Here is a 19117-nt window from a genome sequence, read left to right on the forward strand (position 1 = left end):
AAAGAGAAGGAAATAGCAGAGATGGGGTCACATAAGGAAGCCAAGTCTTCAGGTTCTGCTCACCCTGGGCAGTTTTCTACACTGTCCATTGAAGAATGCCAATTATAGAGTGATACAGACACAAACATAAGCTCACAGAGCACGTTGCCTATCGAGGTTTGGCTTCTAATGGCCAGTTTACTCACATTGCTCCTGACACCTGCAACAAGATTTGATACCACTGTAGAAGCTTCCTTCTGCTACTAAGAAATATTTTCTGTAAACAGTAAAGCGATCCTGTAACTTCAAACTTGCTCATTTTTATTTGCTTGTTAAGTGCCTTTTGGGGAGAAAACTGTAGTTTAATTAACAGTCTGTTTGAAGGTAATTGCTACACCTATCACTTCTCTAACAATAAGGAGTCTTCAGAGTTTGTATGGGAAACATGGATCATATGAACCAAACTAGACATTCTCCATTTACATCTGGTCAGAGCCCACAGCACAGATTAATTTTTTTTTACAAGCAGGTGAGTACCCTTGTCATCATTTAATACTAACTACAAGCCATCAACAGAAAGGAATTTTATCAGCCATAGTCTCTAGCCCTGGATCAAAACTCCCATTATGCAGTGGTTAATGGACACCAGATTTACAAGAACATTAGGCTATGAAATATGTATTCAGACTGGCATTTATATCATGCTGTCCCCAGCAACTGTGGGGCAAAACAGACAGGGACAAGGACTAAACAGATGCAGGGAATTCTCAGAAATAGACTGAACTTGGCTAAAAGGGGAGAGTTCTCTTATTTGTTGTCCTTTGATTTCTTCTACTAACAACAAAGATTTCCTTGTTTTCTAAAAGTCATCATGTATAACTCCCTTGAGCTAAAAGGTAGTGGATGCTTTTAAAAGGTGGATAAAAAGTGAAAACTATCTTCTTTCTGCTTGTATGTTATCTCATGGAAGTAGTCTGTGCACAGGTCTTCCACACAGTGGGAAGCATCAAACTACTGCCCATCTGGGCACATTGTTACCTTTTCTGCAAATACAGCATGCAAAACATTATAACCTTAATCAGAAACAGGGAGATTGCCATCAAGTGGATCTATGGCCCCACTGGCTGTCAGTTATTCCAACAAAGTTAACTCCTGGTCCTACTGTAAGCCAGTGTACCAAAATGCCATTCTGTAATTCTCAAACATGCAAGATGTTCCCCGTTGCCACTGCATTGCATGTTTTAATCTTAAGTGGGAAGAGAGGAAGAATTATTACAGAGTTTGGCAGTGTAAAGTAATCACTTATATTTAGTATTTCCAGAGTTGTAGCTAGATAGGTTTTAGGCAAATACTGATTAAAATAAAACCTGAATATCTGGGGGGGATAGGGCAGGAGAAATGAAATGGTGATTGGTGAGGAATGAAAAAGACAATTTATCAACTTAGCAATAAACTTCAGTACTCTAAAAATTAAAACTATTTTTAAAAGCATTCTTTCCAGGTCATTTTAATTCACTACAAGAGAATAACACCACTCCTTATCTGGAAAGAATAAGGAGTTGCATCTCAAGACAACTTAAAGCTGGATGCTTCAAATCTGAACCCTTGCTAGGAATGGATTCACAGCTCAGAAAGCTCTTGAGTTGGAACTTACTGGCTTGTGCCTATTTTGGAAAACATTCTGCACTGCCAAAAGAGAAAGGTCAACCTCAAATACCACAAACTGCATTACAATATTACACAATATGATCTCTCACTTGCCCACCACAAACAATCTTCTCTATCTTCCAGGTGATCTATATTTACTGATCAAATATTCAAGTAGTTTTGACACATTTAGGACTCATGACTTAAACTAAAATTTACTGGTACTCACCCTAAGGGAAGATTAAATGAGGAATGAAAGGAAGGACTAGATACTAAGTATATATCCTTGTGTCTTCTACAATGCACTTATTTAGTAGTTTTCCATTCTATGGCTGTGGCTTTGATTTTCTGAAGAATTCTGTGCTCAGCAGTACACACCGAACTGTGCAGTTCCTGTCAGCATGCCCAACCAGCTTTGCAGTGACTACTGGTATTTATACTGAAGATATTCTGCATCCCACCAAAACTGACTCAGATCCCCTACAGACAGGTATCATGACAGAAGACAATTTCCTCTGCAGGCAGTTCCTTTAACACACAGACAACTGCCTAGAGATTCATCTCTAGGGACACTTAGGGGTCTAGTACAAAAATCGCCCATTTATATTCTCATTGTATAATATTCTTTTAACATCAGATTATTTTCAAAAAGTTATACTGAACTGATTCTTAAAAGAACTCCTACCAATAAATTCTGAACCAGTAGACACAGGGAACCTACATGCCAAATTTGCCCTTTTGATATGTTAAACTTAAAAAGGATGCAAAATTCCAAAGTAGTCTCCAACTTTGAAAAGTAATTTGATCCAAAAGACACAAATCCAAGCTTCCCAAGGGCTATGCTGCATAAAAGATTTGTTTTTTCAGCTGGAGATGGTATTGAGCTACTTTAATTTCATCAGTTATCTTTTAGATAAATATATAATGCTAGATATATGCAATGTCAAAACAGAACTGTATATTCCATGTAATAGTTATTTTTTGGAAGCCTGTGAATTCATGCCAGTAGAAATTGCATTTCCAGAACACTTGAGCTAGATCAGACAGGATCTTTTTTTTCTTTCTTCTTTTTTTTTTTTTTTTACTTGCTAATGCAAGAGTACTTGATGAAGAAGTGCACAATAGAGAAAACATCCTCCTTACCACCTTTCAAAATAAGATTGGCTAAAACCAAAACAAACAAATAACCCCAAACAAACAAAAAACACCCACCACAAAACACCATAATAGTATTTAGCTGATGTCAAGAATAGCATGAAATAGTGTTTTCCTTTACACCAAGAGCTCATTTACGAAATGGACCCTGCAGGCGTTGACTCTGACCATGCTGCTTGGCTAGTGAGCCAGTGGTCAAAGAGTTAAGATCATTTTATTGGTGACAGCACTGGTGTGCTTAAAGGTAACAAGAGGTCCTTTGAGCCTTATGAACTGAAAAGTCACTATCCTAACAAACTTATAATTTTATATATGATGGGAAGAAGAAACTATTTGTCACATTTTACAGACAGGAAATAAAAACACATTGTTACACCACGGTCACGAGAAGTTGGTTGTTAGATCTAAATATTTAAACCAGCACAATTGTTCACATTATTTTGCCAGACCCTTCCCTTCTCCAGTCCAACAGTGCCTGGTAACAGAGCAACCTGACTATAAAGATAACAAGACAAACTCAGCAGTTCAGATACCATGGTTAACTAGTAATAAGCATCAGAACCAGCTTCTGCGACCATGATTTGCAGTAATAGGAAGACAATTCAGCCTAACTTCAAGCTTCCAAACACTTTTTTCTTAACAAGCATAAGATTAAGACTGAAGGAAATAAACAGCTGGTTTACAAGTCTGCAGGAAACCCAAGATAATTCTTCACAGAGCTATAAACACAATGTTTTCCTGCATACAGAAATGGTTTGTCAGAGGCAGAATTTTCTGAGGAACAGCAAGAATTCTAATAGAGGATTTAGCAAATAGATACACTAAGATGAACTTCACATTTCTTAGCTACATCAAGAATTCTTGCATACCTCCATCTTGTAGCTTTGTATGTTTCCTTCTTCACAGATTCATCTTCTTGCTGTTAAAAGATTCCCAACAGCAATGGAAACTGGATGTTGCTGTTCATCCAGAATCCAACACAAGCAATCTTGGTTACAAGTTCTTCAATTTCTTTTCTTACTCTTTTGCTTTTTCCTCAGCACCTGGGTCTCCACTGAAACCGAGAAGAAATCTTTCTCACCAGATATATTCAGACCGTTTACAGACAAACGCCTAGAATGTTTCATTTTGATGTCTTACCACTAGCACCACTACTTCTACCTTAGTTATCCATTAGACTGGACACACTTCCTCCAATTCCCAGCTTGCTCCTAACCCCCCAGCTCTCCGGAAAAATCTTTTTATCCCTTTTCCATCTTAAGAAGAGAAATGGCCTACTAGGAAGCATGCATCTTCAAATCAACGGCATTGTACAAAGTTCACAGACTGAAACATCCCACCTTTCTACCGTCATAGCCGTGTTCTCTGCTGTAAATGCCATCATGTATTGATTTTTATTAGTATCAAATACCACCTCAACACAACTGAGGCCAATTGAGCTGACTGTTAGTCTCAAAGATCTGGTGATGCTTTGAAGATCTGTCCAAATATTTCCAGCAGTACCTGCCATAGCTAAAAACAAGCCCCACAAAACACGGCTAAACAGCTTAGCCTTACACACATAAAGCACAACTTATACACTTCTTCATATGCTGCAGATTAAACCTCTCAGTGCCTCTGGCTCATTATTATATCTGCCAGCTCTGCCTTGCCACTGTTAGCTGTAAGTATCCCTTCTTGTGGGACCTCAACAGTGCCACACACTATGGTATTCCACAGTGCCTTGCCGAGATTAGAAGCCACTCCCATTGCCCTCCCTGACATATAGAGAAGGCAGCCAGAGTTCATCCAAGTGGAGGCAAAACGTTTGGTCTCTTCAGGGAGTTGAAAACATCAAGGTCACCTATGAGAAATGTTTTGAATGCCTGCATGCTCGGCTTGCATAACAGATTGGGGAGTGTGCTCCTGGAATTGGTTCCCTCCCTCTGAGCACAGGGGAGCCACCCAGAGATGTTTGGATTAAGGGTGGATCTGTCAATTCTTCAGATGTTAATGGAGCCAGTCCTCAAGCTTCATCCTTCCGTTTGGAAAGGCAACAGATGACATAGAAGAACTTGTTATTTCCTATTAGTTTTGGTGCTTTAGATAACTTTTTTTTATTCCTTTGGGAAGACACCGTCATGGTGCAGAGTATCTTCCCATTCCTTGCAATGGCCAAGAAGGAGTTGCAAGTGTGTATTACTGGAGACAAGGGTACTGGCCTGTAAATCCAAACCAACCAAATATGGTAATTCCTATTCACTTGCTTGCTCTGCATACAGTTGTCAGATGCAAGGAATCCCAACAAAGAAGGTCACTTGCCCAAATAAAGTTCTCAAAATTACTATAACACAAAGTCATCAACTTTCATCTATTTCAGTCATGTGGACAGACAGCTAGAGAGCTGATATATAACCCTCATTATTTCCTTGGTACAACTAATAGTGACTTAAACTCCCACCACATGAGAATATTTACTTACAACATAAAGGAAGGTGAACTCCTTAACTGATCTTTGTAGGACAGAAATACCACTGAATCCACCAGCAAAACTGAAACCAGAAAATGTCAGCTAAAACAGAGGACACAACACAAACACTGCCATTTTAAAAAAAAAAAGTGACAAAAACCTCAAGACAGGTTCCTCTTAAGTCAGAAACAGAGTTTTAATTCAATGCAATGCCACCAGCTGGCTTACCCTGATGTTATATTCACATAGCCAGGTGGAGGTATGACAGCTTTTCATGGAAACATACTTGCAATTTTACGTAGAGAACACTTGTACACTTTTGACTAAGCTAGCACTCAAGGAACACATTGAAGAGCCTGACCAATGCTTTAGAAGATTCAGATGAGTAAGCCCAGGCCTTCAAAAATCCTTATATTGGAACAGGATACTTCAGAAGTAATGTTTTAGAGACTGCTAAGCACAAGTAGTTTTCATACAAGGGGCAAGTCTTAGATCAACAAAAAGCAGTTGAAACTCTGTTATTGGTTGGACCAAGATCAGCTGGTAGCACACTAAGGACTTCACTACCCTAAAACACATTGTCCTGTTCACAACACAATAGCTGACCTTACGTAGGTATCTCCCACTTACAGCCATAAATTGCATGAAGATAATCAGAAAAAATGCTTATGGGCACATTTGTCATTAGCTTCTCTTAAACTGAGAAAGAAATTGGTTTGAGTCATACTAGACTTCGTAAGCACACCCTGCCTTGCTATGAGCTGCAATAGCAAAGCAACCCTTATATTTGTCTGTGCATTAGTGTCATCACCCTCCTCATTCCCGCCCCATACACCAAAACCAGAGAGTAGAACAGGATCACAGATCCCAATACAAGCATGCATCCCAAGTCAGGGGCATTGCTGCATTTAATTCTTCTCTATTTGCCAGTGCACTTATCTGTGATAAATTTCAACCCAATTGCAGAACTGAGAAACCCAAGCACCTCTTCAAGTAAAAACATACAGGATACAGAAAGCATCAGTAGAGCTGGAGTACAGATCTGATTTAACAAAGGAGCATCAAATAGCTGAAATCTCTGAATTCAGAGGGAAAAAAAAAAAAAACCTAAAATAAAACAAACACAAAAAACCAGCAGATTTTTGATACCTTTTTGGACAGCACAGCACATCCTGTTATACTTCTATGTACACACAATACCTCTGTTTCGCCAGTTGCTAGAGGACCATGCAGCAAGTAGAACCTCACTGGCAGATCTAGTAAAAAATTAAAAAGAAATCATATTTGTTCAAGCCCTATCTACTCTGATTTCTAGTCTAGTAATCTAGTGCACCAACTAAGACTACAGACAGTAAGGGCTTTTATGCTTCTCTTCCAAGGTAACCTAGAACCTAAAGAACTGAAGGCAAAGCACAGACTTTCTGGGCTTCCAGTACTTCTCTCAAAGCAGAAGCTCTGGGTTGGAAACCTCCAATCTTCCAGATTCTAATCAGCTATTCTGCCTTGCTCAACACTTCATTGGGTACTAAGCAAACAGGTGATTTCAATCAGCAACTGCAATTTCCAAGGGGGTATGTAAAAATTTCTGATTTGCAAATTATTGCAAGCTTTGGTTGTATTCTGAGTCGGGATAAACTTGAGCTAAGATTTCCTATGAGCCAGAAATACCGCAAGTCAATAACGGTAACGAGTAAACACTGCATGTAATTTGGTTTTGTAGAGCATCAGTAAGTGTTTGGGGCATTGCAGATGGCTTCCTAAGGGCAGCGCTCAAAAAACCCACAAACACACCAAAGAAGTTAACCTCAGCAATTTAGGTTTTGTTGAATTGAAGTGTTTCACAATGTCAGAGATGAACTGGAGAGAAAAATTGTGGTAAATGATACAGACACCCTTTAAAAGATGGTGCTCTGGGCTTACAGATCACCACTCTGATAACAGAAGTCAAACCAGATTGGGAAAAAAAAATCCTCCCCAGAGAATAACATGCCTGCTCCTTGAGACACCAACTTTTTTCATGGCATTTTCTATCCAATGATCAGCATGTCTTTCTTGTTGTGACTTTGTCTATGCTTATAGACAACTGGTTTCAGATTATGCTTAGTCCCTCCGTGAAGATACAGTTCCTTACAGTTACATTAAAGCAAGCACACCTAGCTCCTGCTAGATGGAATCTGAATAGTTTATTTATGTCCTGGACCCTTCACTATTAAGTGCAGAGTCTTAGCCAAACTTGTAGGAGTTCTTTAAAATCAGGTATTGGAGGTTTATTCCCACTTTCACAGAGACTGAACAATTCTTGATACATAGCCTGTCAACTGCTGCATCCCACAGCATGTTGCTATGGTTTCATTAACTTGAAGCTGAAGCCAATACTCCAGTTCTTTAGAGCAACCCACTAAGGTTTCTTTAAATATAGGATGGAGAAAGCCTCTTCTTCTACCAGACCTCTAAAGATCTGGACCAGTGAGCAAAATCAAAGCTCAAATGTCCCCCAAAAGCAGCTCTAGTCAAGCCATACAAACCAAGCAGTTTGCAGTGCTTGTTCAGGACGTGACCAAACTGATTCCTAGGAAATACTGGCAAAGAGATTTTCTGGCAGTGCTCTTTCCCAAGATGCACACTTGGTAACACAGTGCTGCCACATATTTAGTACAAAGTAAGACTTCTAGGGAGACTCAGATGCTTTTAGTTAAGTTGAGATTTTCAATGGCTCCCCTTGGGTCCTAACTTGCCAAGAGCTTTGCCAGCTATCACCATGCTCGTACCACCTCATTACAGTACTATCAGGACAATAATTTACCAGGATTGTGACAAGCCCAAGCCAGTGCTTTTGGAACTCCCTTTGTCTGATAAAAGATATTGAAATCAATGTGAACACCACCTTCCAAAGGATATCTCCTGCTCATTATGAGTACTTTTTGGCCACTAATGTTATCTTAGTTTGTTATATATCATATCACAGCACAGCATGCTTCTGAGAAAGCATACGCTGGCTATTTTTAAGTGCAAATGACTTTTTTTTTTTTTAAGCAATCTATCTTTCTCCCATTACTATTCTCCACTGTGATCCTGGATTTCAAATATTAGGAGTTACAGTTATGGAATGAGATTACCTGTTCCTTGGATTCAGCCATGCTGTAGGTTATGCAAAGGAGCATCAGTCATACTGTGTTATTTCCATGGGTGCAGGCTTCACAGGAGCAGTCATGGCAAAGCTCCTTCTGAATTTGGCCTAGGGAAGAAACCCAGTGTCAAAGGCAGTCTACATAAATAAATAAAGCCACATACACAAACACCTTCTTCTTTGAATTTAGAGATTTATGAACAGGGCTGCTATCCTTGCCATTTGCTCTCCTCTCTGCCTCAAGCTCTATAAAATTGTAATTTCACAAGACACCCTGGTATCAATTATACCAGATAGAAAGCTTACTCCAGGCATGCATCAAAGTCAATGAGATGAGAATCTGTCCCAACCTCTACTGCAGCACAACCAGCATTTATTTAGTTTGTCCCTTGAGCACTGAGCTTGGTATTTCTTAACTTGAACAAAGCCATCTGACTGACTGTTTCCAGAAGAGCAGCAATTAGCTGTTTATATCCTGGTGATATCTGTGACTACAGTCTGACTTAAGAACACAGGACTTCAAGTTCTGGTTATGGATCAGGCACCTCTGTACCCCAGGAAAGCTGTTTAGCTTGTTTGTCCTCACCTCCTCTCACTGCCAGGAACTGGAAAATGACTAACTTAAGCTGTAGTTTCACAGAAATTGCCACAGAACAGCATCATCAGGCACTACTTTTACAACAACCTGAACCAATCCAACTGCTGACCTCCACTGTCCTGCTCTGTCCTTGCCTCAGAGTCCCACACTCCTTTCCATTAACAGAAAAGACACCAAGAAAGTTACTAACTTTCTCACTGACCTGAGAGCAAAGACAGCATTATATGAGGACAGATAAAGGCCAGAACCAGCCTGGAAGGAAAGGAGGACTGTGTGGCCAATTAGGTCAACCTCAGTCATCACAGACACACAGCTTTTGCAATTCTCAAACCTCACTAGCATCTGAAAATCTTTTCTTTTTTTTTTTTTTTTTTTTTTTTTTTGCAAGCTCAAGTATTAGATGTATTATGGAAAGCGTGAATGGAAGGCCACAGCAGAACCTCTTGTTTCAAAAAGTTTTTGCTATTCAAGCTAAACAGAGTCCATTAGGAAACGCCAAGATTAGACTCCTCAGCTATTATGAACAGAAGGAGGTCTATTGTTGACTACAGCAATACTCACAGCAAGGAATGGATTAAGCCCCAGAAGCTGAAGTGAGGTGGCAGACAGACAAGGTAGGTCCTCTAGTTAGCAGAGTGCTAGGACAGAAAGGATGCAGCTTGCCCACACAGCAAGTCAGAAGCAGAACCAGCTAGCTGCCCTTCCCTTTTCCTGTATACTCTTTCAACAATTTTAGCCATTCAGTCTAGTGCTTTCTAGGCTAAGCATCTGTTAGAGCTTATTTTGGCTCTGCTTCAAGTCTCACTCTTGTTCTTGGGAAGGTATTTTGCCAAATGAAATAGGAACCTTTTGGCTCCAGTACTGGTGGTGAGCAGATATTTAAAATATTGTTTTTGTCAAGGACAACTTCTTTTGATGGGCTGCAAAAGAGCCAAATTCAACTTGAGACATTATTATAATCCCCTACAATCCCTGGAAGCTCTGGTTTGCATTTGATTAAAGAGCAATGGAAATCAAAGATTTCATTTTAATGAAGCAGTTCTAAGCCTTTGCAAAAGTTATACCCCAAACCCCAAAGAACTACTCCTGGACATAGCACTTAAAAAGCTGATAAAACAAATGCGTTTTTAAGTAAAATCAGTACTGTTATGAATCCATGATCAGAATTGTGACTTAGGAAAGGCTTGCTATTACATAGGAAATACAATTCTAGTTCCCATGCTGAACAAAAATGATAAAGACTGAACACTACCTTACATAAGCCCTGTTAAATACTGGACTATGCTACAAGTCACTATCTACGCAGGTGGTTGTATTTGCTTTGAGTACCTCAGTGGCAACAGAATATTCAACAACATTTTTCTGTTGAAGTGATAATCTTCCAATGCTATTGATATGAAACATAACAGCACAGAGAGCTTCCATGAGAAAGCAGACTGAAAAAAAGCACACAAAAATAAAAGTTTTCAAGGAAAAGTAATAAAAAGAGAAGCAAGAAGTGTTGCAGCCTAAAAAAGGTTTCTGTGAAGCTCTGGCTAGCGTGTAGTCTCATCACCTTTGGAGAGTTCTGTTATAGGATTCACAGACACCCAAGGGTAACAAGCACATCAAGGTGAAGCTTTGCTAACTTGCTGTAGCCAACCATCAGCAGCTCTACAATTCTTAACCAAAAACTTACATATTTCTGTGAGCCTTTGTATACCTGTAAAAAAGTACAAGGCTCCCACAGAAATGAAGTATGTTCAACACACTACCTTTTTCCCCACAGCCCTTGGACTTGCTGTAGATGGTGGCATGACTGATTGTTTGACTACCATCTGTCCAACATCTGCTTTTTAGGGAAACCACCCTGCAAATATAATTAGCTGGCTCTAGGCTACCATTATTCATAAGGAACACCCTATTGTATATTGAAGCTATCACAAATGCTATTCCCTTAAAAAGATTTAGCATACTGACTTGGAGCCTGGGATCTCTACTGGGGATGCTGTTTGTTCTCACATATTTGTCTGTGAAGTTATATGCCTGCATCACAAACATTGCTGTACAGTGATGGCTGTGGTACCTGAGCAAGTTAGCTTGGTTATGGGAAAGAATATAGCAGACTGAGCACAGAAATTAAGTGGCCCCACTGTGAAGGGTATATTAGTCCAGGGAAGCTGCTGTACTAAGTTGGCCTTAGGGCTTCTCATGCCTGAACTATTTTGAGTATATCTGCATTGCAATGTATTTGCCAATATATTTCTTCTAACATATATAACACAAACATATGTATGTTTGTGTTTTAATTATTATTTTCTTCTTGATAGTGATGCTGTATCGCCATCGGCTTTCAACACTCAAGCATCTTATCTAATGATCTCCAAAATTGTGAAAGTGGGTGAAAGTTTTTGCATATTGACAAAACAATATTTGCTTGACACACCATTCCTATAGTCATAACTTTCTTTTGTAACATTGAGAATTAAAAGCATAATACAAAACTCTAAAAGCTGATATTATCACTTTAGGACTACAGTAGCTTGTCTAAAAAAAAAAAAAAAAAGGCAAAGAAAGAAACAACACCCAAAGCCAAAACCAGCAATTATTGCAAGACTTCCAACAAAACGATGTGTTTGGCATCACGCTTCTGGTGGCAATACAGTAGCATGGCACCTTACACAAGAGAAAGAGTTCAGGGCTCAGAACAGCCATGGACAGAACTGCAGGTGCTTCAGTCATTTTAATGCCCAGAGGTTGCTACAAACTACATTAGGATTCCCCTCCTGTCCCCTAAAGGCATAAGTAAGCTCAGCCAAACCACTGACTATTCCTGATTTCTATCTGAACAGCAAACTCTTTGGAGCTATATATCCTTTTGTGCCTGTATAGCTCCATCTGAACAGAAATAATAATTTAAGTTGCCACAAATCCATATCCCAGACTCAAGAAAGCTACTGAAGCTTTAAGGTGCCATGACCCAAATTCTGCTTGCAAAGTGAGTTGCAAACTCCCCCTAGACTCATAAATATAGTTCTGTTTCAAATAACGTGTTTCTATTTAACATGTTTTCTGCATTTAAAACCATAATCCTTTGATAACTTTGGGAATATTTGGAAGATATTAAAAAAATAATAATTAAAAAACACCAGAAAGCAGCTGGGCATCCCTGAAGTTGAATGTTTATATGAATAATCCACAGAACAAATAATAGGTCAGACTGATCATAACTGGTAATAACTCCCAATGCTGATTTGAAGAAATTAAAAGCAGGGCAGGAAGCTTAAATCTAAATGTGTTTTCAATTGATCTTTGTTCCTGACTGTGTTTAATGGTCAGCTGTTTGAGAAACCCTCTGGGGTTCTACTAGTTGATTTCAAACTGGGAAACAGCAAATGGTACCACAGAGAGCTAGATGCTTTTCTTTTCAAGAGAGTGAATTTAAACACTGCTGAAAGGTTGCAGACCGCCAGCCTCAAAAATGTTTTACAGAAGAAATACAGAGAAGCTTTTTTCACTCCCTCTATTTATCTACAGTACTCATACATCTCCCAGGACAGAATATCCGAGCTTCTAACAAACTAAAATAATTGTCTCCATAATTCTCCTGCAAAGCAAGGTGGTGTTATTATCCATATCTTACTCTGATGCAGAAAGACTCTAGGCTATGTTCAGTTCAGATGACCAATATTTCATCTATGCCCCTAAGTTTAATGTTTCCTACAGACTAGGTATCTCTTAAGGCAACATCAGCCAATACAGGACTCAGTGCAGGGACTGAGGTAAAATTTGACTCGGTTCCACTGGACGCAATGTGTGTCTAACCTCTCCCACTCTGACAGTTTCTAAGTCCAATGCTCTAGACTTTCATTTTGCTGGAGTGATGCTGTGCTACCCCCAAAACAAGTCTTTAGCTTCTGTTCTTCTGTTTGTAATTACTTCTTCAATTCTTAAAACTAAAAATATTTTTTAAAAGTAAAAAAATACAGAAACAAACAAAGCCCTTCCCCCAAAAAATAGTCCCTTGACAGAGATAAAACCTTTTTTTTTTTTTTTGAGCTATACAGACAAGAAATATTCAAAGCCATAGGGGCAAGCATGCTCAGAATGAGATAGAATGCATTCATGAACTAGAGTATGGTGATTAGAGTGCAGAAGCAAGAACGGAAAAGCACGCTGCTAGCCCAGCCTCCCTTTCATTCCCAAATACGCAGAATTCAGCTGCCCCACTGCTGGCCAGTATTATCACAAGCCAATGACACCTCAGTTCTTTGTTTTGTGCTGTCATCCTGTTTTTACAGGTTAGGGCTGTGTTCAGATGGTTTGCATTAAGCAGGTAAATTAGATGCTTACATTAGACATCTAAGCTCTGTAGACTCTCCATACAATCAATACAATTGCCTTAAGAGGCAACTATTAGCATCTATGTTATACGTTTGCAAGGTGATTGAATTGCCTTCTGGAGGTACTTCTCTTACCATTGACCACAGAGAGAATATACACAGTCCAGGCTCCAAACACAGGCAGTCACCCAGGCCAGAAGATAGACTATGGAAATATTACTCATGCGTCTGTCCCTTGGCCAGAAGTTATTAGAAAAGTATCACCTAGTAACTTTTTGGCTACCTAATTTTTAAAACATCAAATAAGGTATAAGAGGAATGAAAACTGAACAGTAAGGCTGCAACACCTATATATTCTTATATTTTAAAGCCATTGGGAGACTTCTTAGTAGGAAGTCAAAGCAATGTCTTTTTCTGGGTAGGTTTTTCCTACCATTCAAAAATCTTTTCTTTCAGAAATGAGGAAGGGATTTGCTAAACTGGGACAAGACATAAAAATGCAAGAAGTTGTGACTTCCACTGTATTTAAGATAAGATGTACTTACTGAACCTGACCATTCTGTTAATGAACTCTACAGAATATCCCAAGGTGTGTAATAATGAAGTGTAAGATACCGGCACATTTAAAAATGAGACAATTTATTCATATTTGGTAAGGAAAATGCCTAACAACAAAAGCACCTGGGAGAGAAGTTTTACAGTATTTTCAGAGAGAGACAGAATCCACTGTAGACTTCAGAAGGCAGAGAATGAAAAAGAAAGATTTCTAGACAGATCTAGCTAAGGGAAGATGACTGGGCATGGTGAGGGATATTTCCCTTAAATTTTGCCATTGGCAGAAGGCAGCCTCACTAGCAGCTATGGAAATAAGTGACTGATAGATCAGCTCTTGTTGTTTATTCCAATGCAAAAAAGAGATGCAAAGGGATGTCATTCAGAAAAGTAAGTGGCAAATCCCAAATGTTCGAGAAAATTAGAACAGAAAATCTCCAGAACATCTAAAAACAACTCTGGAAATTCGGAACTTTTCAGGTCCAATTACACTGGATTAAAGAAATTAGCTGTGAAGTTGTAGCTACAAACAGAAATTTGACTTTTCAGAAGGGGCTGGAAATCTCACCTGAACAGCCTAATTAATTGTTTTGTACTCCCCTATCTGCCACAATAACTCAAGCTGAGCAGAGCTGTAAAGGCTTGTGATTCAGCTGGATACTGGGCAGCTTGGAATCAATTCTCTATTTGTGCAGACCAGTCCAACCAGCCCTATGCAGTTCATTCAGCCAATGCTGTATCATGCTTTCTGATGCAGAAAGACAAAGTGGCAAACTGAATATAGAAGGTGAATTTATATGCCAGTGCTACAGATAGATAGATTAGAACAGCATTTAGCAAAAGCAGTCCTTGCAAATACTATAGTATAGTCCAAGCTTTCACGATGAACAGTTTTGATACAAAATGTAATCAAATTTTGCTGCTACACCTGAGGTCTCAGCAGCATGAACTCACCTCAGCTAAAGAATTATTTCCATTTATTACTGGAAAACAGTACAGAGACAGTTACTGTACTCCTCCTGCTTAGGCTAGTTGAACACTTCCTCCCTCTCCGAAGTGCACAGTTTCTGGGTCAGGAAATGCACTCTTCAGCTTCCTCTCAAAGCTGTTTCCTCAAACAGTAAGGTCTTTCCTGCCTTTCCTCAGCAGACTGTGCATGTCCTATATACAAACCTAGCCGCTACAATATCATTAGTCATATTTTGCAGAAGTGGAAAGCTGAGATCTAAATGTTAAATGACTTCCCCAAAGTCAGTGGCACAGACAGGAGGAGAATACTACTATTTAGTTGTTATCAAATACCTCACATTGAAAGAGCTAAGACACTACCCAAAGCAGACCTCTGTCATTACTTCAGTTATATGGATGACTTGCCTTAACATTGCCCAAGATCCCAGTAGCAGAATTGCAATGGGCCCTCAGGTCTCCCAGGCTCCTACACAGAAACTGTCCCCTAGATTTTATTACCACTGTTTCTTTTCAGCTCCCATTTCTGTATGTAAATGATTATCTTCTTACCTTCTCCCTCATCGCCCCCTTATTCATCCAACACATTGTGATGTAGGTGCCTCATACAGGAAAAAAAAAGCGCAGAGCTGTCAAAGGACAGACAACACTGTCAGACTCTGGTAATGTAAAAATCATATAATCCTTGGAGTTCACAAAATAACAACATTTTTGCCATTCTATCTCTCAGCAGGCTTCCCTACATTTTCAAATGAAATATGTATTTTCCAGTCTAGTTACTTCACTTCTGCATGAGGTTCCATCTCAAGACACCAAAGCAAATGTTTGTGCTGAGTGACATAGATAACAGTGCCAGTGCCAAAGGTCTAGCATCTAGCTCAGTGCTTCTGGGGACATATGCAATTTTGGTCTGGGCTCAAATGTATGGAAACTGGTGACTTCAACCCATGCTGTTAATGATACCAAGGAAAGCACGTGCTTACTCATAAGAGAAGTAAAGCCGTAAAGTGATTTTATAAGAACAAGAGACTGGGAGAAGAGATTATTTTCCCAACAAGTAGCACATGGGTACATTAGCTGTTACAAGTGTTAGAAAATTTTAGTATTTGAAATCTGCCTGCACAAGAACTTTCACACTTATCTGCTACCAGTGACATTACATTTCATGTTATTTGGATGCCAGTAGGTATTCAAGGACACAACACTGCTCTGTTACTAATGCTTTTAAACCAAGCACGGTAGCAGCAAGTTACCAAAGGGACACTGTGTTAAAGGCTGCTGGCCAGAGACTACTTATTCAAGTTGATTACACAGAAAGGATAGTAGTGCTACCACACTTCTGCCCCGTACTCCCTGAGGGAAAAAAACAAAGCCAGGAGTAATAGGTAGGTTTTCTTCAGTTCTCACTGCATGGGGTAGGCAGGAAGAATGTGATATAATATAATGACACAACCTGAGAGGTTGAAGAGTTTGTGCTCTCATCAAAGATCCAAAATAACTTTAATTACCATATATTTCAGTAAAATTTGGGGTTGCAGAGCACATTTTAGGATTGCACCACCATAACATGCATAAGTAAAGTTCTCTGTGACATTCTCATGTGAAATGGCACAGAAGAATTAAGGTAGAATTCAGGTAAAATTAATGAATTTCACCTCATTGATTCTACATTAATTTTATCAACAGAAAAAAGAAACTGGCAAGTCAAATATGTCTAACAAATACTGGCGGAAAGAGTACTATGCACAAATTCCCACTTATGCTACTTACTTCAAACCAGGCAGAGTTAAGTCACTCATTAATTAGCATTAAGTGATAAAGAGGATGTGGTTTGTATTCATGCCTATCTAATTACTTTAGTATCAGAAGAAAATAAAATTGCATCTCTTAGCAATAATCAGTAAATCCAATTAAGCATGAAGCTCATGTAAAGGCAATGATTTCAGAGCACGGCAAAGGGGCTGGAGCCAATGCTCCGGTACGAGGCAGCGCGGGTGCGTGTGCGCCTGCCGCCATCTTGCGGGAGCCGCCCGCTGCAGCCCCGCGGGACCTGGTCCGACCCGGCCGCGCTACCCAACCGGCCCGCTCGGGTGCACACCGGTAGCTCAAGCCCTGGCGTCCCTAGGGCCGTGACCTCCTGTCACGGAGGGAAAGCACAGCCGGCTCTCGGTCTGCAAAAGGCAACTGGAAATACAGAGCCAGGAAGAGACTCCCGCATCTATCCCTGGAAGGCCAGCACAACAAGGTTTTCCACAAAACACCTGGATGAATTACTGTTCTCCTGGCTGGCAGGAGAGGCAGTACCTTTTATTAGATCAATTGATCTTGCTGGAAAGAAAAGCAGAGCGCCTTTCAGGCACGTAAGCACTTATTCTGGGTCTGCCTTCTGCAAGCCGCCGCACCATCTCCTATCATTCAGTGGCCATTAATCTCACATGTCAAGAAGTTTCATGTTTCCCAAATATTTTTCCCCGTGTCCCACATAGATTATTCTTATTTTAATCCTTTTATTTCCTTTCTTTCATTTTTCTTACATTCTCAAAACCTAGGCAATTACACACTTCAGGTAAGACTATTTTTTTACGTCTTTCTATTTGCGTATCTGAAACATTCATGATGATCTGCACAGTGTGATTTGTCATTAAACGCATAAAATGACAAAAAATGCCTCATACACAATTGGCCCAAAAACCAGGAGACTGGTCTAGTAATGTCTAGCAACATCTCTCCTTACACAAATGTTTGCAATATACGCACGTAAGCTGGGGTATCGCTGTCAAATATTTCTGATTTTCCTCAACAAATTGTGGTATGGCAGTTGTATTATGCGGCAATGTCTGCATAGGGATTATGCCTTGTAAGCTTTTCCATTATTATTTGACCAGCCTTAGTCCCTGACATGGGTGTTTGAATATCCTGCAGCCAGTACAAAGAACTAGGTAATAGCGGATGCAAAGCTCTTTTTTGACAAATCTCTCGCTGGTCGTCAGAAGCAATGGAACTAGTACATACAAGAATCACAAACAGCTAAATAAATTGTTTTGGGACATATTTAAACATTTAAATTTATAATGTTCAACACTTGTCTGAGCCAATTAGTTTGTACCATTTGGGGTTTGCTAGGGTTTGGAGTTACTTTTTTTATTTCGCAGCCATCCTTTGTGCAGTACACGTCTCTATGTTCCCTTCATTAATGAGTGCAAAACTTTGATCATGAAAGGATCCGTTGCCCTAAGTATGCCAGCCTGTGTACATTTCTCTGTTACTTTTCACTGCAAGTTATTCTGTCAAGTTATTTTACTTTAGATTGGATTTCTGTATTTCCACAGTGACTAAAAAGCACATGGCAGTCCCCAATGTGCTATTTTTGAACACCTGATGGTAACTTCTATTGCCACTCTAAATTTAGAGCAGATACATTCTTATGTAAGTATGGTATGCAACTAACACTACACCTCATGATTTTTTGGTAGTATATGGACTTTCACTCTAGCATTACCTCAGTAGTCCCATGTGTCAGTGTTATTTCTCCGATAATTAAGGTAGTCCCAGAAAACATTATGCAAAAACATTGAAGGGCTCGAATCCTTCCTGCTAATATGAAGCTGAAACAGCTGATGCATTACTCTGGGAATTGGCTGCTGCCAACAGCTGTCTTTCATCTACTGGCAATCCCAAATACATGGGAAGCAGATGAGTATCTAAGACATACCATTAAGACTAAATATGGGAACTTTTTTTTTTTTTTAATAGAAAAACAACAACAAAAAAACCCCACCAAAACCCCCAAACAAACAAAAAAATGAAAGCACTGCCCATGACTACATCATATAAAAGTCCTGGAAAGAAGGTAGAACATACAGATCCTGAAAAACACAGATAACCAATAGACAACAAAAGTGCTGGTAGCTTGACTATGTGAGAAGGTGAAGTGGGAGCTATGTAAGCATAATGAAGGCTGGAGACACAGATTGGAAGTTCCAGGCAGGGAACTGTCCTATGATCCCAAAATTATTTGGAAAATGAGATCTGATATTATTTTCTTCCCTAAATAAACATGATTATATAAAATAAATGTTCAGTGACTGATTTTTCTCTTGGCAGAAACAACTGAAAGACCCTACTAACTTCTTAGACAGAATGCACAATAGAAAATTATTCCTATGATAATAGAATAAAAATGTTGGATTCAATCCCATGAAACTAACCAGATGAAACTACATCCTGAGATGAAGAATGAAATAAATCATAAATATTTTACCTGTAATGCAATGCAAGAAATATTTTTCCTTAGAGCAAGAAGTGATGTAGCTTCCAGTAAT

Source organism: Balearica regulorum, chromosome 7 (genome assembly GCF_011004875.1).
Source record: "Balearica regulorum gibbericeps isolate bBalReg1 chromosome 7, bBalReg1.pri, whole genome shotgun sequence".
Taxonomy (NCBI): domain Eukaryota; kingdom Metazoa; phylum Chordata; class Aves; order Gruiformes; family Gruidae; genus Balearica; species Balearica regulorum.